At 44.8% G+C, this 23,131-nt stretch overlaps 1 protein-coding gene across 8 annotated transcripts in view; it reads left to right on the forward strand.

Annotated features, from left to right (window-relative positions):
- LOC129835211 (neurexin-2-like) overlaps positions 1-23,131 on the forward strand; it is a 616,507-nt gene that overhangs the window by 476,314 nt on the left and 117,062 nt on the right. The window lies entirely within an intron of this gene.

A 23,131-nucleotide genomic window follows, 5' to 3' on the forward strand; every position in this document is an offset into this window, starting at 1 on the left:
GGTGCCCGTGCACCTGCCTCTATAATAGCGCCGTCTTCTCCTCCTTCGATCGTCGGGGATTTGGGCCTGGTCCAGAAAAATCTAGATGTCTTTCGCCTCAAAGTAGAAGTCCTCGTCCAAGTGAAGGTTAGGGATAGCTGTTCTAATGTCTAGAAGCTCTATTCGGTCGTCGGAAACAATGGCGTAAACATTATGTACAAAAAAAGTTAACATCAGCACCGAAATAGACACAAAAAAAATACAGAAAATAGCACAATTGGTCAGGAGCCTGTAAAACATCCGCTTTCTGATGCAGCTCCATTCTTCCCGCATGGCAGGGGTCAGATATTTTTTGCTGCGAGGGCGTTTGCTCGCCAGGTTGAAACAGATTTAATGAGTTTGGAAAGCTGACATGATTCTAGAGATTTTGTCCCTGATCCCAGCCACCCACCACCAGTCCCACTGTAATGATCCACACCGAGCTGTGCTATACCACACATACTCAGCTATACTACAAACACATCTATACTACATACATACACACACACCTGGACAGCTGTAAAACACACATACACACATACACACCCACACCCACACCCACACACACAGCTATAGAAAGTTACAGAGGTACAAAGATCATACTCCCAAAACATGGTAGCTGTTACCAATAACATGGGAGGTTAGAATTTTTTTTTTGGGGGGGGGGTAAGATATCTATGCCTCTGGAACTTTCTCACTCATCATTATTCACGATTCATTCAGGATTATCTGTAATCATGGTAAAGTAGCATCCGCATTAATGTAGACGTGTTCAGAAACCTATTCTATTCATAATTACAATAAAAGTGACTCCAAAATGACAATATATTATTTACCATTTGTTTCTATTGGACTAAACCTAATCTGAAACACAACCAAAACTAACTGTAAACGCATCCAGCACGTTTGTAGTAACAAACTTGATGTAGTCATTGCATGCAAGGAATAAAAACTAAACCTTTGACTATTTTAATGCACAATAAGTGAATGTGTCTAAATACTAATGACACTAGATACATAGAGTGCTTTCAATTATAAACTGTAAAACATATATTGTATGTATGAAAATATCCTCAAATAAAAGGTGGCCTTCTGTGCACAGTCGCCTCATATAAAACATTTGATCTCAAATCCAAAATACTGGAGTACAGAGCCAAACAGTCCAACTACATGCAGAGGGAGTGTACATTGCCACTATTTAATTGTTTGAGAGGCATTATATGATGCTACTGTCATGACACTTCTTAATAGCCTATAAGACAACACAAAGGCCTTTGGCATAGTGGACATGCCCTCAACCTCTGCTCTAGTAATCCCCAGAGAAATGGAGACCTCTATGTATCCTTGTTGTTGATGTGAGGGGAACCCTATGCATTAAGGAGCTCTACGTTTACACTACCTTCACCCCACTAACTGCCTGGTTGGTTGAGGGAGGATATTGATGGCCTTGACCTGACCTGTCACACCTGACCTGCACTCACTCTGCTCCTTGCTAATCAATAAATCCTCTGGGAGCAGATCATGCTACTCATACACATGCAGGAGAACACACCCACCCACACACACACACATACAGTGCATTCGGAAAGTATTCAGAACCCTTGACTTTTTCCACATTTTGTTACGTTACAGCCGTATTCTAAAATCTACACACAATACATTTTTGCAAAAGTATTACAAATAAATAACTGAAATAGCTTATTTACATAAGTATTCAGACCCTTAACTCAGTACCTTGCGGGCGCACCTTTGGAAGCGTTTACAGTCTCGATTACATACCGATTACAAGCTTGGCACACCTGTATTTGAGGAGTTTCTCCCATTCTTCTCTGCAGATCCTTTCAAGCTCTGTCAGGTTGAATGGGGAGCGTTGCTGCACAGCTATTTTCAGGTCTCTCCAGAGATGTTCGATCGGGTTCAAGTCCGGGCTCTGGCTGGGCCACTCAAGGACATTCAGAGACTTGTCCCGAAGCCAGTCCTGCGTCGTCTTGGCTGTGTGCTTAAGGTTGTTGTCCTGTTGGAAGGTGAACCTTTGCCCCAGTCTGAGGTCCTGAGCGCTCTGGAGCATGTTTTCATCAAGGATCTCTATCTATTCTGCTCTGTTCATCTTTGCCTCAATCCTGACTAGTGTCCCAGTCCCTGCTGCTGAAAAACATCCCCACAGCATGATGCTGCCACCACCATGCTTCACTGTAGGGATGGTGCCAGGTTTCCTCCAGACGTGACGCTTGGCATGCCTTTTACTGAGGAGTGGCTTCAGTCTGGCAATTCTACCATAAATGCCTGATTGGTGGAGTGCTGCAGAGATGGGAGAACCTTCCAGAAGGTCAACTATCTCCACAGAGGAACTCTAGAGCTCTGTCAGAGTTTCGATCGGGTTCTTGGCCACCTCCTTGAGCAAGGCCTTTCTCCCCCGATTCCCCGATTGCTCAGTTTGGCCGGGTGGCCAGCTCTAGGTTCCAAACTTCTTCCATTTAAGAATGAAGGAGGCCACTGTGTTCTTGGGGACCTTCAATGCTGGTACCCTTCCCCAGATCTGTGTCTCAACACAATCCTGTCTCGGAGCTCTACGGACAATTCCTTTGACCTCATGGGTTGGTTTTCGCTCTGACATGCACTGTCAACTGTGGGACCTTATATAGACAGGTGTGTGTGTCTTTCCAAATCATGTCCAATCAATTGAGTTTACCACAGGTGGACTCCAATCTAATTGTAGCAACACCCCAAGGATGATCAATGGTAACAGGATACACCTCATCTCAATTTCAAGTCTCATAGCAAAGGGTCTGAATAATTCTGTAAATAAGGTATTTCTGTTTGTTAATTTTAATACATTTGCAAACATTTCAAAAAACCTATTTTCGCTTTGTCATTATGGGGTATTGTGTGTATTTCTAAAATTGATTTAAAAAATAAGGCTGTAACATAACAAAATGTGGGAAAAGTCAATGGGTCTGAATACTTTCCGAATGCACTGTGTATGTATACGCACACACACACACGCACACACACACACACACACACACACACACACACACACACACACACACACACACACACACACACACACACACACACACACACACACACACACACAGCTCATATTATACACCCTGCTTTCGACATGATGCCATACCGCCAGGATAGCCCTCTCCCCAGTCTTCACCAGCCTATACCTGTTCTAATAGCTCTAAAGCCACAATTTCCAATCCTTTTTAATGCCTAGCTTGATTTCATTCCGTTGATTTTAAATGCTTTTACTGTGTTGTTTGGCAACAGCAGTTGCTACAATGAGCTTCCCAAACTGTTCAAGCTGGTGACTAATCATTCAGTTATTTTTTTTTCTCTCTTTGTGTGTTTTCTCTTCCACCACCGCTCACCTGAAACCTGTTGATTTGTCAGCTTCATAATGGTGAAAATGTGGCAGAGAATTAGGTGAGAGGATATGGAATCCTAAAGAGAAGAAACACAACTCAGAATCACAGCTCCACCCAGTGGTAAATAGTGGTAACGCTGTACTGTAGACCTGTGTAGGGAGAGATAATACTGTACTGTAGGCCTGTGTAGGGAGAGGTAATACTGTACTGAGGCCTGTGTAGGGAGAGGTAATACTGTACTGAGGCCTGTGTAGGGAGAGGTAATACTGTACTGAGGCCTGTGTAGGGAGAGGTAATACTGTACTGTAGGCCTGTGTAGGGAGAGATAATACTGTACTGCAGGCCTGTGTAGGGAGAGGTAAAATTGTACTGAGGCCTGTGTAGGGAGAGGTAATACTGTACTGCAGGCCTGTGTAGGGAGAGGAAACACTGTACTGAGGTCTGTGTAGGGAGAGGTAATACTGTACTGCAGGCCTGTTTAGGGAGAGATAATACTGTACTGCAGGCCTGTGTAGGGAGAGGTAAAACTGTACTGAGGCCTGTGTAGGGAGAGGTAATACTGTACTGCAGGTCTGTTTAGGGAGAGATAATACTGTACTGCAGGCCTGTGTAGGGAGAGATAATACTGTACTGCAGGCCTGTGTAGGGAGAGGTAATACTGTACTGATGCCTGTGTAGGGAGAGGTAATATTGTACTGCAGGGCTGTGTAGGGAGAGGTAATACTGTACTGCATGCCTGTGTAGGGAGAGATAATACTGTACTGAGGCCTGTGTAGGGAGAGGTAATACTGTACTGCAGGCCTGTGCAGGAAGAGGTAATACTGTACTGAGGCCTGTGTAGGGAGAGGTAATACTGTACTGAGGCCTGTGTAGGGAGAGGTAATACTGTACTGAGGCCTGTGTAGGGAGAGATAATACTGTACTGCAGGGCTGTGTAGGGAGAGGTAATACTGTACTGCATGCCTGTGTAGGGAGAGATAATACTGTACTGAGGCCTGTGTAGGGAGAGATAATACTGTACTGAGGCCTGTGTAGGGAGAGGTAATACTGTACTGCAGGCCTGTGTAGGGAGAGGTAATACTGTACTGCATGCCTGTGTAGGGAGAGATAATACTGTACTGAGGCCTGTGTAGGGAGAGAATACTGTACTGAGGCCTGTGTAGGGAGAGATAATACTGTACTGCAGGCCTGTGTAGGGAGAGGTAATACTGTACTGCAGGGCTGTGTAGGGAGAGGTAATACAGTACTGCAGGCCTGTGTAGGGAGAGGTAATACTGTACTGCAGGCCTGTGCAGGAAGAGGTAATACTGTACTGCAGGCCTGTGTAGGGAGAGATAATACTGTACTGCAGGCCTGTGTAGGGAGAGATAATACTGTACTGCAGGGCTGTGTAGGGAGAGGTAATACTGTACTGCAGGCCTGTGTAGGGAGAGATAATACTGTACTGTAGGCCTGTGTAGGGAGAGATAATACTGTACTGCAGGCCTGTGTAGGGAGAGATAATACTGTACTGTAGGCCTGTGTAGGGAGAGGTAATACTGTACTGCAGGCCTGTGTAGGGAGAGGTAATACTGTACTGAGGCCTGTGTAGGGAGAGGTAATACTGTACTGAGGCCTGTGTAGGGAGAGGTAATACTGTACTGAGGCCTGTGTAGGGAGAAGTAATACTGTACTGAGGCCTGTGTAGGGAGAGATAATACTGTACTGCAGGCCTGTGTAGGGAGAGATAATACTGTACTGAGGCCTGTGTAGGGAGAGATAATACTGTACTGCAGGGCTGTGTAGGGAGAGGTAATACTGTACTGCATGCCTGTGTAGGGAGAGATAATACTGTACTGAGGCCTGTGTAGGGAGAGGTAATACTGTACTGCAGGGCTGTGTAGGGAGAGATAATACTGTACTGCAGGCCTGTGTAGGGAGAGATAATACTGTACTGCAGGGCTGTGTAGGGAGAGGTAATACTGTACTGCATGCCTGTGTAGGGAGAGATAATACTGTACTGAGGCCTGTGTAGGGAGAGGTAATACTGTACTGAGGCCTGTGTAGGGAGAGGTAATACTGTACTGAGGCCTGTGTAGGGAGAGGTAATACTGTACTGCAGGCCTGTGTAGGGAGAGGTAATACTGTACTGTAGACCTGTGTAGGGAGAGGTAATACTGTACTGCAGGGCTGTGTAGGGAGAGATAATACTGTACTGCAGGCCTGTGTAGGGAGAGGTAATACTGTACTGTAGACCTGTGTAGGGAGAGACAATACTGTACTGCAGGCCTGTGTAGGGAGAGATAATACTGTACTGCAGGGCTGTGTAGGGAGAGGTAATACTGTACTGCATGCCTGTGTAGGGAGAGATAATACTGTACTGAGGCCTGTGTAGGGAGAGGTAATACTGTACTGCAGGCCTGTGTAGGGAGAGGTAATACTGTACTGCAGGCCTGTGTAGGGAGAGGTAAAACTGTACTGAGGTCTGTGTAGGGAGAGGTAATACTGTACTGCAGGCCTGTTTAGGGAGAGATAATACTGTACTGCAGGCCTGTGTAGGGAGAGGTAAAACTGTACTGAGGCCTGTGTAGGGAGAGGTAATACTGTACTGCAGGCCTGTGTAGGGAGAGGTACTACTGTACTGAGGCCTGTGTAGGGAGAGATAACTGTACTGCAGGCCTGTGTAGGGAGAGATAATACTGTACTGCAGGGCTGTGTAGGGAGAGGTAATACTGTACTGCATGCCTGTGTAGGGAAAGGTAATACTGTACTGTAGGCCTGTGTAGGGAGAGATAATACTGTACTGCAGGGCTGTGTAGGGAGAGGTAATACTGTACTGCATGCCTGTGTAGGGAGAGGTAATACAGTACTGCAGGGCTGTGTAGGGAGAGGTAATACTGTACTGAGGCCTGTGTAGGGAGAGATAATACTGTACTGCAGGCCTGTGTAGGGAGAGATAATACTGTACTGTAGGCCTGTGTAGGGAGAGGTAATACTGTACTGATGCCTGTGTAGGGAGAGGTAATACAGTACTGCAGGCCTGTGTAGGGAGAGGTAATACTGTACTGCAGGCCTGTGTAGGGAGAGGTAATACTGTACTGAGGCCTGTGTAGGGAGAGGTAATACTGTACTGAGGCCTGTGTAGGGAGAGGTAATACTGTACTGAGGCCTGTGTAGGGAGAGGTAATACTGTACTGAGGCCTGTGTAGGGAGAGGTAATACTGTACTGAGGCCTGTGTAGGGAGAGGTAATACTGTACTGAGGCCTGTGTAGGGAGAGGTAATACTGTACTGAGGCCTGTGTAGGGAGAGGTAATACTGTACTGAGGCCTGTGTAGGGAGAGGTAATACTCTACTGAGGCCTGTGTAGGGAGAGGTAATACTGTACTGAGGCCTGTGTAGGGAGAGATAATACTGTACTGTAGTCCTGTGTAGGGAGAGGTAACACTGTACTGCAGGCCTGTGTAGGGAGAGGTAATACTGTACTGAGGCCTGTGTAGGGAGAGGTAAAACTGTACTGCAGGCCTGTGTAGGGAGAGTTAATACTGTACTGAGGCCTGTGTAAGGAGAGGTAATACTGTACTGTAGACCTGTGTAGGGAGAGGTAATACTGTACTGCAGGGCTGTGTAGGAAGAGATAATACTGTACTGCAGGGCTGTGTAGGGAGAGGTAATACTGTACTGAGGCCTGTGTAGGGAGAGATAATACTGTACTGCAGGGCTGTGTAGGGAGAGATAATACTGTACTGCAGGGCTGTGTAGGGAGAGGTAATACAGTACTGCAGGGCTGTGTAGGGAGAGGTAATACTGTACTGCAGGGCTGTGTAGGGAGAGGTAATACAGTACTGCAGGGCTGTGTAGGGAGAGATAATACTGTACTGCAGGGCTGTGTAGGGAGAGGTAATACTGTACTGCAGGGCTGTGTAGGGAGAGGTAATACAGTACTGCAGGGCTGTGTAGGGAGAGGTAATACTGTACTGCAGGGCTGTGTAGGGAGAGGTAATACAGTACTGCAGGGCTGTGTAGGGAGAGATAATACTGTACTGCAGGCCTGTGTAGGAAGAGGTAATACAGTACTGCAGGGCTGTGTAGGGAGAGGTAATACTGTACTGTAGGCCTGTGTAGGGAGAGGTAATACAGTACTGCAGGGCTGTGTAGGGAGAGGTAATACTGTACTGTAGGCCTGTGTAGGGAGAGGTAATACAGTACTGCAGGGCTGTGTAGGGAGAGGTAATACTGTACTGCAGGCCTGTGTAGGGAGAGGTAATACTGTACTGCAGGGCTGTGTAGGGAGAGGTAATACTGTACTGCATGCCTGTGTAGGGAGAGATAATACTGTACTGAGGCCTGTGTAGGGAGAGATAATACTGTACTGAGGCCTGTGTAGGGAGAGGTAATACTGTACTGCAGGCCTGTGTAGGGAGAGATAATACTGTACTGCAGGGCTGGGGAGAAGTAACAGACTGAGTCTGAGAGCAGTGTGGATGGTCCCTGTGGTATATGGATGATGGACAGGCAAGGACGTTCACAGTGACCTCTCATCATGGAGGAGGCTCCTTCAAACACAGAGAGTCAGGCAGGCAGGCAGGCAGGCGTCCCTTCCCGTTTCCTCTCCTCCTACCCACGGTTCTCCTCCTCTTCTCTCCGGCTGTGACATAATGAGATTCTATCATGTACGGTTTGTAGACTTTAAGCACTGGTGACCGTGCTGCAATACTCCATGGCTAAGTGGCTGGACAGACAGACATATACTGCAGCAAAAGCACCCATGCATACAATGCAAACCAATGCAGCAAGCCCAACGGACCAATACGAATGGACAACCAGGAAGGGTGGCTACACAATAAAAGCTGCTATCTAGAACCTAAAAATGTTCTTTGGCTGTCCCCATAAGAGAACCCTTTGAAGAACCCGTTTTTTTGTTCCAGGTAGAGCCCTTTTGGTTCCTTTCCACAGAGGGTTCTACATGGAACTCTTCAACCCGGGACACAAAAGGGTTCTGCAAATGGGGACATTTCGAAGAACCCTTTTGCAATCGTTTTTCCTAAGAGTGTAAGCATGGAAGCATATAGGTCTATGCATTCACATGCACACATCCACAAGTCCACTTAGCTGACTGTCTCCGCTGCACGACAAAGTTGTTGCTTCACACAAAATAAATGGCATGCACAAATGTCATCTACTACATGACACACAACATACCAACTCTGTATTCACAATTGCCTATTTATAAACATGCCCTTCATTCATTCTGTTCACAATAGCAGACATGCAGTGGCAAGAAAAAGTATGTGAACCCTTTGGAATTACCTGGATTTCTGCATAAATTGGTCATAAGCTTGTATCTGATCTTCATCAAAGTCACAACAATAGACAAACACAGTCTGCTTAAACTAATAACACACAAATAAGTATACTTTTTTTATGTCTTTACTGAACACACCCTGTAAACATTCACAGTGTAGGGTGGAACAATATGTAAACCCTTGGATTTAATAACTGGTTGACCCTCCTTTGGCATCAATAACCTCAACCAAATGTTTTCTGTAGTTGCGGATCAGACCTGCACAACGGTCAGGAGGAATTTTGGACCATTCATCTTTACAAAACTGTTTCAGTTCAGCAATACTCTTAGGATGACTGGTGTGAACCGCTCTCGAAGTCATGCCACAGCATCTCAATCGAGTTGAGGTCAGGACTCTGACTGGGCCACTCCAGAAGGCATATTTTCTTCTCTTGAAGCCATTCTGTTGTTGATTTACTTCTGTGTTTTGGGTCGTTGTCTTGTTACATCACTCAACTTCTGTTGAGCTTCAATTGGCGGACAGATAGCCTAACATTCTCCTGCAAAAATGTCTTAATAAACTTGGGAATTCATTTTTCCCTTTGATGATAGCAAGCTGTCCAGGCCCTGAGGAAGCAAAGCAGCCCCAAACCATGATGCTCCCTCCACCATACTTTACAGTTGGGATGAGGTTTTGATGTTGGTGTGCTGTGCCTATTTTCTCCACACATAGTGTTGTGTGTTCCTTCCAAACAACTCAACTTTAGTTTAATCTGTCCGCAGAATATTTAGCTAGAAGCGCTGTGGAACATCCAGGTGCTCTTTCGCGAACTTCAGATGTGCAGAAATGGTTTTTTTCGACAGCAGTGGCTTCTTCCGTGGTGTCCTCCCATGAACACCATTCCTGTTTAGTGTTTTACGTATCGTAGATTCATCAACAGAGATGTTAGCATGTTCCAGAGATTTCTGTAAGTCTTCAGCTGACACTCTAGGATTCTTCTTAATTCTTAGGGATAGGCATCCCTGTAGTGGGACACCAGCTGACAACATCCGGTGAAATTGGAGGGTGTCCAAATTACAATAGGCTTTACGGCGAAAGCATACCATGCGAATGTCTGAGAACGGCGCCCCACATCAACATATTTTACAACCAGCATAGGCTTCATAAAATCACAAATAGCGATTAAATAAATCACTTACTTTTGAAGATCTTCCTCTGTTTTCAATCACAATGTGTCCCAGCTACAACGTTTTGTTAGATAAAATCCTTCTTTATCCCAAAAAGTCAGTTTAGTTGGCGCCATCGATTTCAGTAATCCACTCGTTCAACATGCAGACAAATGAGTCCAAAAAGCTACCACTAAGATTCATACAAACAAGTTAAATGACATTTCTATTTAATCCTCAGGTACTATAAAATGTAAATGTCCTATAATAGTTCATACGGAAAGTAGCATGTTCAATAGGAAAGCAAATTTAGTAAGCACGCGCCCTCTCCCTCGCGCGCCGAAAGACTGATATTGTTCCGGTGCTCTCCTGACCAAAACTCAAAATTCTTGCTTGTTTAAAAGAAAACAAGCCTGAAACCTTGAATAAAGACTGTTGAGTGGAAGCCATAGGAATTTCAATCTGGGAGACGGAATTACATAGGAACAATAGGTTTCCATTATAAGAGCCTGGGACCTAAAAAAAAAACATTCCGGTTGATTTTTCTTCGGGTTTTTGCTTGCCATATCAATTCTGTTATAGTCTCAGACATTATTTTTAATAGTTTTAGAAACTTCAACGTGTTTTCTATCCAATGCTACCAATTGTATGCATATCCTGGCTTCTGGGCCTGAGTAGCAGGCAGTTTACTTTGAGCAAGTCAGTCAGCCGGAAATTCAGGAAACTAGACCCTATCGTCTCATTGATTGGACTCCAGGTTAGCTGACTCCTGACTCCAATTAGTTTTTGGAAAAGTCATTAGCCTAGGGGTTCACATACTTTTTCCAACCTACACTGTGAATGTTTAAATGATGTATTCAATATAGACCAGACAAATACAGTAATGTGTGTGTTATTAGTTTAAGCACACTATGTTTGTGTATTGTTGGGACTTAGATGAAGATCAGATCAAATTTGATGTCCAATTTATGCAGAAAATCCAGGTAATTCCCAAGGGTTCACATACTTTTTCTTGCCACTGTATATTACCCTCAATAATCAATATCCTCTCCATGCTCCTTTCAACTAGGCTTTGTCCCAATTCAGACCCTTTTCCCCATATATATATATATATATATATATAGTCCACTACTTTTTCCCAGGACCCATAGTGCTCTGGTCAGAAGCAGTGTCCTAATCAGGGAGAGAACTGCGAAAGGCCTTGATACTACTCACACACACACACTGACTTGAGCGAGTAAAGACATCTCCTGCCATTATGAATGAAGCCTCCTCATTGAGTTTGCGCTCTGCCTGAAATCGTTTTTTTGATTATAGAGTGCTCCCCATCAGAGATGATAGGATTCGACAGGAGAGGATGAACATTAAGGAGATTCTGCCAATATCCCCATCTCTCCCACTTCAGTCGATTCCCACCGGGCACAGACGTCAATTCAACATCTTTTCCACGTTGGTTCAACGTCATCTCATTGAAATGACGTGGAAGCAACGTGTGCCCAGTGGGTTCATTTCCGCTCTAAGTGGTTTAATGTATCATGTTATCTGTGCTTTCTTAGGGGAATCTAGTACTTCAAGTTTGCTGAAAGGCTGGTTTTTGCAACATGTAAACCATGGAAATGCCGATACCAATACACTGAAATGTAGCGACTGTACAGCTAAACCTGATATGAACCACAGGCTACAGGGAAGAGACACAGACATGCTATTCATATACTGCTGCTGACAGAAAAGGGGAGCAGGGATCTTTCTTGCAGTATCCCATTGTTTGGATCTTTAGGTCTCATTCCAAACCACTTACTGAAAGAGGGTAATACAGTAAGCACAGTCAGGGGCTGTCTATCTGTCTGTGTGCAGAACAGGCACCTTAGGCCCTCGGGGGACCTACAACCAATAGGAAACACGATCCAGACAGGGTGAGCTGCAGGACATCGGGGAGTGTATGAGGATGGGAGGGTTGGGTGGGTGTGTGTGTGTGTGTGTGTGTGTGTGTGTGTGTGTGTGTGTGTGTGTGTGTGTGTGTGTGTGTGTGTGTGTGTGTGTGTGTGTGTGTGTGTGTGTGTGTGTGTGTGTGTCCACGTGTGTGTGTCCACGTGTGTGTGTGTCCACGTGTGTGTGTGTCCACGTGTGTGTGTGTGTGTGTGTCCACGTGTGTGTGTGTGTCCACGTGTGTGTATCCACGTGTGTGTGTGTCCATGTGTGTGATACTCTACCTGCAGTGAAAGAGAGAAAGCTTCTCTGGGATGTAGAGCACAGTTTAGGAAGTGGTGGAATATGAAAGGCTTTCATTTATTCCCTCTGTGGCTTAACAACAAAGTATTTGCTGCTCGTGTGTCTGTGAACTGGGGAGAAGGCTTAGCTTACGTCTGGTGACTGAGACATTTGAAGTCTTGAACATCTTTCCTATTCGCTCTCTTTCTTTTTTTCTCCCTCTCCCTCTCTGCTCATTCTCTTTCTCTTCTCTCTCTGTCTGGTGCTCTATCCCATGTCTTATTTTTCTATATAATTAGACCTTGGTTTCAGCCATTGGATTAATTGTGGGATCAAACAGATTTGTCTTGTTCTTAGGTGCTGAGCGTACTGCTCCGAGCGTCTTGCTCTGAGGTTCCCAGTGCCCTGAGTTCAGCTCCTCCAACACATTGCCTTTGATGTGCTGCAGGCAGGACACACTGTGCGTGCACGCACACTCATGCACGAGCAGGCACGAATAGGCACCCACTCTTGTTTTTCGTTTTTAGACTATTTTTGCACTTGTTTGACATTCTACTGCGCTGTTAGGAGCTAGTAACACAAGCATTTCTCTGCACCCGCTAGACCAATAAACTTTGATTTGATTTGACATAATCATGTGCAGACACACACATGCACACACACACCGGAGAATCAGGGGCTTGAAAAGGCTAGCTCTACCTTTGTTTGGGATGAGGAATGATTGAATCATTCCATAGGCAGCAGAAAAGAACAACCAGCACCACAATCAATAGCGGAGCTTCTTGTACATTCTTCTGCATCTCTTCTCCTGCTGTTTTTCTATCCCTCTCTGTTTGGCGTCATCAAACTAACAACTGCAATTATGCCCCCCTCTCCCTCCCCTTCCATCCCTTCTTCCCTTCCTCTCTCCATCCCACAGCGTCAACCCTCATCGACACAGAGAGGAAGCCACTAGAATGCAGAATAGTCGTCAAATCAATTCCTCCTCTCCCTTCCACTTGCATCCCCTCTCCCCGCTCGCATTTTGTCACCTAGCAACCAGCCAGTCCGCTGGCTGTTGTTTCATCTCGAGCCTGTTTATGTTTCTGCCTCCGGTACAGAAGAGGCATGAACCACTTCAGTGCCAGTACTGTCCTCATCGCATACTATAGTCTGCCTCTGTATCTCTATAGTGTATCAGAGCTCTCGTAGGGTTAACACTGTATTTCCATACAGGAGAGGTATGAACCACTTCAGTGCCAGTACTGTCCTCATCGCATACACTATAGAGATACCGAGGCAGACTATAGTATCCGAGCTCTCGTAGGGTTAACACTGTATTTCCATACAGGAGAGGTATGAACAACTTCAGCGCCACCACCTCCTGACCTCATAACATATTTAATCCCCTCCCTCTCTAGTCTAAAGAGTACCACAGCTCTCGTAGGGTTAACCATGCCTTTCCCATAACATTCCCACCAGCAAGGACTAGTCACGCGATAGCAGAGCCACCGATCACCTCCCTCTATCGACGACTATGGCCGCTGGGGCTCATCTGTGGGTGAATTGGCATGCAGTGTGTAACAGTTGGTTGAAATGGCATGCGGTGTAACAGTTGGTTGAAATGGCATGCGGTGTAACAATTGGTTGAAATGGCATGCGGTGTAACAATTGGGTGAAATGGCATGCTGTGTACCAGTTTGGTGAAATGGCATGCTGTGTACCAGTTTGGTGAAATGGCATGCTGTGTACCAGTTGGGTGAAATGGCATGTGGTATAACAGTTGGGTGAAATGGCATGCGGTATAACAGGTGGGTGAAATGGCATGCTGTATAACAGTTGGGTGAAATGGCATGCTGTGTACCAGTTTGGTGAAATGGCATGCTGTGTACCAGTTGGGTGAAATGGCATGCGGTATAACAGTTGGGTGAAATGGCATGCGGTGTACCAGTTGGGTGAAATGGCATGCGGTATAACAGTTGGGTGAAATGGCATGCTGTGTACCAGTTTGGTGTAATGGCATGCTGTGTACCAGTTGGGTGAAATGCATGCTGTGCACCAGTTCGGTGAAATGGCATGTGGTATAACAGTTGGGTGAAATGGCATGCGGTGTACCAGTTGGGTGAAATGGCATGCAGTGTAACAGCTCTCATGAGTCTACTGGATGTTCTGCACACAGGTAGAAGAGAGCTTCTGGCCAAAGACAATTAGCTCATGCCAATGTACGAAAATGAGTTTGAATCGCTACTCAATTGCAATCATCTGCATGTCCTTTGCATCGCATCCCATTTCCATTTGTTTGCTAATATGTAGCTTGTATGATTTTATGTAGTTTGTATGCAAATTAATATGGCACTTGAACTTACGTGTGTATGTACGTGCGTGCGTGCAAACAAGTGCTTGTGTGTGTGTGTGTGTTTGCCTACATTAACATCTTCAACCCCTTTCACTCAGAAAGAGCCCCTTGTTTACCACTAACAGCTCTGTCACCAACTGTCATGTTTATTCATGTCCTCGTTTGCATCTTACAGCCATTTTAACCAGACCTATAATTATGTAAAAAATCTCTGGACCATTAGAGCATACTCACAAATGTTGCAGGTAGCATTTTGGAAATATACAAACGGAGGGAAAAAGAGAGGGAGAGAGATATACTTTTAGAGGAATAACATAGAAGAAATGTCTACTTAGGTACTATTAGCCATCATTTTCTTTTGTGGCTGCACACACACACAGCCCCACCTGTTTGCCTAGCTCTCTCTCCCCAGCGTAATTGCACTGACATTTATATTGTCACCTGGAGCTGTTCTGTCAATTTCCATTACTGGGAGCCCAGGCTGTGGTGTTATGGTTGAGAGCGGAGGGAGGGAAGGAAGGAAGGAAGGAAAGAAGGAAGGGGAGTATCAAGGAGAGGATTGGAATGAAAGCGGAACTAACTACCTGCTAGAAAAGACGCCTCTCGGCTTCCCCTGACCACACTGCTGTAGATCTCACTAAAGCAATACTCCACTGGAACCTCTGCTGCAACATGTGGTGCATACGAAACACACACATATGCCAGATCAAACACAAACATGAGCGCGTACATGCGTGCACACCAAACGCACCCACGCACACTCACACATCCCTCAGCAACCTTGTGTCTAGTGTCCTCCCAGTCATCTGATAGCTTACAGTGCCTCCAGAATGTATTCCCACCACTTGACTTTTTCCACACTTTGTTGTGTTACAGTCTGAATTTAAAATGGATTAAATTGATGTTTTGTCACTGGCCTACCCCATTATGTTAAAGTGGAATTATGTTTATTGAAATTTGTACAAATTATAAAAAAATGTTAAAGCTGAAAGTGTTCAACCCCTTTGTTATGGCAAGCCTAAATAAGTTCTGGAGTAAAAGACGTGCCTAACAACTCTATAATAAATTGCATGGATTTACTCTGTACCCCACACATACAATTAGCTGTAAGGTCCCTCAGCCGAGCAGTGCATTTCAAACAGTTTCAACCATAGAGACCAGGGATCTTTTTCCAATGCCTCACAAAGGGCACCTTTTGGTAGTGTAAAACAAATGTGTAAAACAAATTAAAAAGCAGACATTGAATATCCATTTGAGCATGGTGAAGTTATTAATTACACTTTGGATGGTATATCAATACACCCAGTCACTACAAAGATACAGGTGTCCTTCCTAACTCGGTTGCCGGAGAGTAAGGAAACCACTCAGGGATTCCACCATCAGGCCAATGGAGACTTTAAAACATTTACTGAGTTTAATGACTAGGATAGGAGAAAACTGAGGATGGATCAACAACATTGTAGTTACTCCACAATACTAACCTAATTGACAGGGTGAAAAGAAGCATGTACAGAATAAAAATATTCCAAAACATGCATCCTGTTTGCAACAAGGCACTAAAGTAAAACTGCAAAAAATGCGGCAAAGCAAATAAGTTTGGGGCAAATACAACACATTACTGAGTACCACTCTTCATATTTTCAAGCATAGTGGTGGATGCGTCATGTTATGGGTATGCTTGTAATCGTTAAGGACTGGGGAGTTTTTCAGGAAAAACATTTGAATTGCGCTAAGCACAGGAAAAATCAGGAGGATAAAATGGCACCGGAACAGAAGGCAGACGTTTTGCCCCTAACCGATTGTGTTTTTGTGTTCATTTATCTGAGTTGTTTGTAACTTTTTTGTACATAATGTTGCCACTACCATCTCTTATGACCGAAAATAACTTCTAGACACCAGGACTGTAATACTCACCACGGACTAGCAGAATCCTTTTTCTTCTTTCACGACTCTGACGAGCCAGAGGCGGAGGATATACGGCTCCCTTGGGAACAGGCCCCGACCCCAGTGATCTGCGTGAAGAGGAGGCGGAGAAAGAGAGGCTGGAGGGCGGGCTGCCTTATGAGGAGTAGGAGGCAATCAAATAAACCCCCATTCCCCTCAATTCTGCTCGCAAACATGCAATCTTTGGACAATAAAATGGACGAGTTATTGGGAAGATTAAACTACCAACGGGACATTAAAAACTGTAACATCTTATGCTTCACGGAGTCGTGGCTGAACGATGACAATATCAACATACAGCTGGCTGGTTACACGATGTACCGGCATCGGTACATAGAACAGTGGCGTCTGGTAAGACAAGGGGCGGCGGTCTATGTATTTTTGTAAACAACAGCTGGTGCACGATATCTAAAAGAAGTCTCGAGACATTGGTCACCTGAGGTAGAGTTTCTCATGATAAGCTGCAGACCACATTACCTACTGAGAAAGTTTTAATCTATATTCTTTGTAGCTGTTTACATACCACCACAATCAGAGGCTGGCACCAAGATAGTATTGAATGAGCTGTATTGCGCCATAAGCAAACAAGAAAAACACTCACTCAGAAGCGGCGCTCCTAGTAGCCGGGGCCTTTCATGCAGGGAAACTTAAATCAGTTTTACCTAATTTCTATCAACATGTTAAATGTGCAACGAGAAAAAATAACTCTGGACCACCTATACTCCACACACCATAATTCTATCCTCCTGATTCCTGCTTACAAGCAAAAATTAAAGCAGGAAGCACCAGTGACTAGATCAATAAAAAAAGTGGTCAGGTGAACAAGATGCTAAGCTACAGGACTGTTTTGCTATCACAGACTGGAACATGTTCCGGGATTCTGCCAATGGCATTGAGGAGTACACCAAATCTGTCATTGGCTTCATCAAAAAGTGCATCGATGATGTCATCCCCACGGTGACCGTACGTACATACACCAACCAGAAACGATGGATTACATGCAGCATCCGAACTGAGCTAAAGGCTAGAGCTGCTGCTTCAAGGAGCGAGACTCTAGCCCGGAAGCTTATGAGAAATGCCCTCTGACGAACCATCAAACAGGCAAAGCGTCAATACAGGACTAAGGTCGAGTCGTACTACACCGGCTCTGACGCTCGTTGGATGTGGCAGGGCCTGCAAACCATTACAGACTACAAAGGGAAGCACAGCCAAGAGCTGCCCACTAACACGAGCCTACCAGATGAGCTAAACTACTTCTATGCACGCTTCGAGGAAAATAACACTGAAACATACATGAGAGCACCAGCTGTACCGGAAGACTGTGTGATCACACTCTCCACAGCCGATGTGAGTAAGACCTTTAGACAGGTCAACATTCACAAGGCCGCAGGGCCAGACAGATTACCAGGGTGTGTACTGCGAGCATGCCCTGACCAACTAGCAAGTGTCTTCCCTGACATTTTCAACCTCTCCCTGTCCGAGTCTGTAATACCAACATGTTTTAAGCAGACCACCATAGTGCCTGTGCCCAAGAACACTAAGGTAACCTGCCTAAATGACTGCCGACCCGTAGCACTCACGTCTGTAGCCATGAAGTTCTTTGAAAGGCTGGTCATGGCTCACAAAAAACATCATCCCAGAAACCCTAGACCCACTCCAATTTGCATACCGCCCCAACAGATCCACAGATGATGCCGTCTCTATTGCACTCCATGCTGCCTTTTCCCATCTGGACAGAAGGAACACCTATGTGAGAAAGCTATTAATTGACTACAGCTCAGCATTCAACACCATAGTGCCATCAAAGCTTTTCAATAAGCTAAGGACCCTGGGACTAAACACCTCCCTCTGCAACTGGATCCTGGACTTCCTGATGGGCCGCCCACAGGTGGTGAGGGTAGGTAACAACACCACACTGATCCTCAACACAGGGGCTCCTCAGGGGTGCATGCTCAGCCTACTCCTGTACTCCCTGTTCACTCATGACTGCACGGCCAGGCACGACTCCAAAACCATCATTACCTTTTCCGATGACACAACAGTGGTAGGCCTGATCACCAACATCAACGAGACAGCCTATAGGGAGGAGGTCAGAGACCTGGCCATGTGCTGCCAGTACAGCAACCTATCCCTCAACGTGATAAAGACAAAGGAGATGATTGTGGACAACAGGAAAATGAGGACCGAGCACGCCCCCATTCTCATCAACCGGGCTGCAGTGGAGCAGGTTGAGAGCTTCAAGTTCCTTGGTGTCCACATCACCAACAAACTAACATGGTCCAAGCACACCATGACAGTCGTGAAGCGGGCACGACAAAACCTATTCTCCCTCAGGAGACTGAAAAGATTTGGTATGGGTCCTCAGATCCTCAAAAAGTTCTACAGCTGCACCATCGAGAGCATCCTGACTGGTTGCATCACTGCCTGGTATGGCAACTGCTCGGCCTCCGACCACAAGGCACTACAGACGGTAGTGCGAATGGCCCAGTACATCACTGGGGCCAAGCTTCCTGCCATCCAGGACCTCTATACCAGGCGGTGTCAGAGGAAGGCCCTAAATATTGTCAACGACTCCAGCTACCCTAGTCAGACTGTTCTCACTGCTACCACACGCAAAGTGGTACCGGAGCGCCAAGTCTAGGTCCAAGAGGCTTCTAAACAGCTTCTACCCCCAAGCCATAAGACTCCTGAACATCTAGTCAAATGGCTCCCAGACTATTCACATTTCCCCCCCTCTCCACACCACTGCCACTCTCTGTTGTCATCTATGCATAGTCACTTTAATTAACTCTACCTACATGTACATATTACTCCAACTAACCGGTGTCCCCGCACACTGACTCTGTACCGGCACCACCCTGTATATATTGTTATTTTTTACTGCTCCTCTCTAATTACTTGTTACTTTTATCTCTTGTTCTTATCTGTATTTTTTTAAACTGCACTGCCGGTTAGGGGCTTGTAAGTAAGCGTTTCATTTTAAGGTCTACACCTGTTGTATTCGGCACATGTGACTAATAACATTTTATTTGAAATCCTAGAGGGAAACCTGGTTCAGTTTTCTTTCCACCAGACACTGGGAGATGAATTCCCCTTTCAACAGGAAAATAACCTCAAACACAATGCCAAATCTACACTGGAGTTGGTTACCAAGAAGACAGTGAATGTTCCCGATTGGCCGAGTTACAGTTTTGACATGTCTACTAGAAAATCTATGGCAAGACGTGAAAATGGTTGTCTGGCATTGATCAACAACCAATTTGACAGAGCTTGAAGAATATTGAGGTGAATAATGTTGCACAATCCAAGTATGTAAAGCTCTTAAAGACTTAAGCAGGAAGACACACACCTGTAATCGCTGTCAAGCATGCTTTTAACAAAGTATTGGCTCGGGGGCGTGAATACTTATATTAATTCGATATTTCTGTCTTAAATTTTCTATAAATTTGCTAAAATGTCTAAAAACATATATTTTCCTTTTGTCATTATGGGGTATTGTGGGTAGATGGGTGAGAATTCAGCCTGTAAAACAACATAATACGGAATAAGTCAAGGGGTATGAATACTTTCTGAAGGCATAGCGGGTGATGTTCCCTGAATGATCAACCATGTGACCATTTCAATAGGAGTTCTAGGAGTAGTGCTCTAATCGTATCCCACTCTATAAAACCCATTACCCTCGCTACTACCTCAGGTCTAATGAAAAATACTAACCATTCATTCCAGCCAATACGATTTATCCCTGTCCCTTTTTATCACTGACTATTATTGGCTAAATTGGAAATTTATATGAAAGCCGGTCATCAGTCTCACAGTTCTCTTGTTATGTGTTATAAATCCACACAGACCCATGCTACAGTGGGCCCTTTCAGAGCCGGCCAACCATTGATCTTTTTTACAGCCGCATTAAATATTTATCTCGATTGTGCTCACGGTGATAGTTCAACTTTGTCCGTTGTGACATGTACGTAAAGATCAAACTCCTGATAGCCTCATTTACTACTGCTCAGTCAACACGATCCGGCTGTCATCTCATTTGCTTCTGGGCCTTAGCGATTTGCCACTTTCCCCAGACTGTTGACAGAGAAGGCATGTCAATTCCGCAAGTGGAAGGCTACAATGGTGAAACAATGCTAATGGCTCTTTATAGTCTCTTCCCCACATTAATAATGCAGGGAGCGGCTGAGCGAGCTTTAAAAAAAAGTTATTTATCGGGGCCTGCTCCTTGTTTACACGATTAGTTTTATCCCCCATCAGCAAACAATGACCACCGCCTCCTCCCTGCCTCCCTGTCCCATATGAGTCAATTACAGACAGGGAAGGCGAGGGCGGACGAGGGCCGTCAATGCCACAGCTGAAGACTTTGAAAATAGGGAGGCCTTGTTGAGTAAAACCCACTGGCAGGCTGAGGTTGAGACGTGTGTTCCAGTATACGTGAGAGACAGTTATGTTTCTGTCTCTGTTATTCTGTTTTTCTTTCTCTATCTCTGTCTCTCTCTCTCTCTCTGTGTCTCTCTCTCTCTCTCTCTGTCTCTCTCTCTCTCTCTCTCTGTCTCTCTCTCGCCGTCTCTCTCTCGCCGTCTCTCTCTCGCCGTCTCTCTCTCTGTCTCCCTGTTTCTCGAACACTCTATTTCAATTTCTTTGGATCTCTGCCATCTTTTATTTCTCTCTGTCTTTCTCCCTCTCACTCTACAGGTTCATAAAAGTTTAAGCGATCTCCGATGGTTTCAGAAGCTGGTATATTGAGCTATACCTCTTTCTTCCTTCTGACTTTCCTTGCCCGTCTTCGCTTGAATTATTTAACATGCGGTCACGCTATGACTCCCTGATAAAATAAAGGTTAAATAGAAATAAAAATGACATGGTTGGAAGAGAAAGGAGGAGTGTAGGTCTGGAATGTTGGTCGAAGATCTCTATACCGACTTTGGTCAATTCAGGGTGTAATTTGTCTTCTCTTTCTCCAAAACGTTGATGAAGGGATGCCTTCAGTCTGACTTCTCTCCATACTTTGCTTCCTCCCTCTTTTTATGTCCATTCAAAGATCGTCAGCAGTCTGAGAAGATACATTTTCCACATGCGTTCCGTGACTTTCCCTGAATGCAAGAGCATCTTAAAGATCCGAGCTCAGTTCAGGATTCAGACATCAAACACTGGGGGGGGGGGGGATCTGAAACACCACACACGTCATATTTAATCACGCTTCTCACAAAAAAAAGAGGATTCACATAATTGCTATCTGTCCGTTAGACAAAGACAGACAGTGGTTGTCACCTTCATAGACCGTCATTTGTCTTATTTAATAAACCATTGTTTTGCGTCCCCAGTCCCTTTGAATCTCTATTTTGAGTTTGATGTATCTGTGTCTGTGTTTTGTTACGATTAGACACACAAGCACAGTGTGGGTCTTTGACGAGGCAGAGGCATACATATGCAAATTTCACACCCACTGTTGGAACTTATTTACCTAATTAATGGATTAACATAAATCATTAGTGGCAGAGCGGGGGTGCTTGACACTGCTTACCCGGATTTGGTGACCCAGATCAAACAGTGAGCGGCCATCTTCTTTTTTTGACTAACCCCGCTGCCACTGTGGAGTTCAGATGTGTTGCTGCCACTCTTATTCACTCCCACTCATAAACACACAAAGTTAACCCTTTGGGCATGTACAGAAAAAGCCACAACCCACTGGGCACTGACATCATTTCAACGGCTAGTTTCGATTTACATTTGGTTGAGTTGTCAACTAACGTGAATTCAACATGAAATAAATTTTAAAAAATTCACCATGCCATTGGACTTAGGTTAAAAGTAGGTTGGAATAAAATCAGGAATTCCCGTTCGTTGATGACGTTTTGCAAATCGAATCAGTTTTCCACATTGATTCAGCGTCATCACATTGCTTTTTTGTTGTTGAAATGACGTGGAAACAACATTGATTCAACCAAGTTTTGCCCAGTGGGAAGGCTCTGTACTGCATTTTTGCACATAAGCACAAATGTACACACTCACGCAAGCATGCGCACACACACACACACACACACACACACACACACACACACACACACACACACACACACACACACACACACACACACACACACACACACACACACACACACACACACACACACACACACGTAACACTGGTATATAATTGATCTATCTTTACTGTCTGGCACAACATTGTGAGATATGAACATACCAAGTCAGAGAGAAGTACAGTCATCTATTTAAAAGCTATACTTTCTCCTCTAGTTGGGAATTAAGGTTAAAATGACATCAGGCTTCATACAGGCATCATATGACAACTTGCAAATTCAACATTGGTGCACACAGTATTTTCATTGTCATCATTCACAGTGAATTGTGAGGAAAAGCCAGGCAACTTTTTGTCATCAAGTGCATATAAATAGTCGACTTCTAACACAGTGTCCATTTTGTGTTTGTTTCTCTCCCTAGGGGCAGAGGATATGGGTTATTGCGTGTTTTGGAAGTCAACTTGAATAACAATATCTCTCTCTTTCAGGACACAATGATACTGCATCTCCAAAAGGAACCAAATGGCTTTCATTCCTTTCTTTCTTTCTTTTCTCTTGCACTTTTCTCTGCTATAATATGCAATAAATGTCATTTTTCGTTTTTTCTTTTTCTTATATACCTCATTGAAATTGAAAATCCTTAACTTTCTGATTATCATCGTCAATACTGCTGTCCTTATTCTCTTAGCTATTTTAACTATTGTGATAATTGTGATCATTTACCTTTTGATATGGTTTTTTCTTCTTCTGGCTTCTCCATACCCTCTAAACTGGCTCTT

Source organism: Salvelinus fontinalis, chromosome 36 (assembly GCF_029448725.1).
Source record: "Salvelinus fontinalis isolate EN_2023a chromosome 36, ASM2944872v1, whole genome shotgun sequence".
In the NCBI taxonomy this organism is placed as follows: Eukaryota; Metazoa; Chordata; class Actinopteri; order Salmoniformes; family Salmonidae; genus Salvelinus; species Salvelinus fontinalis.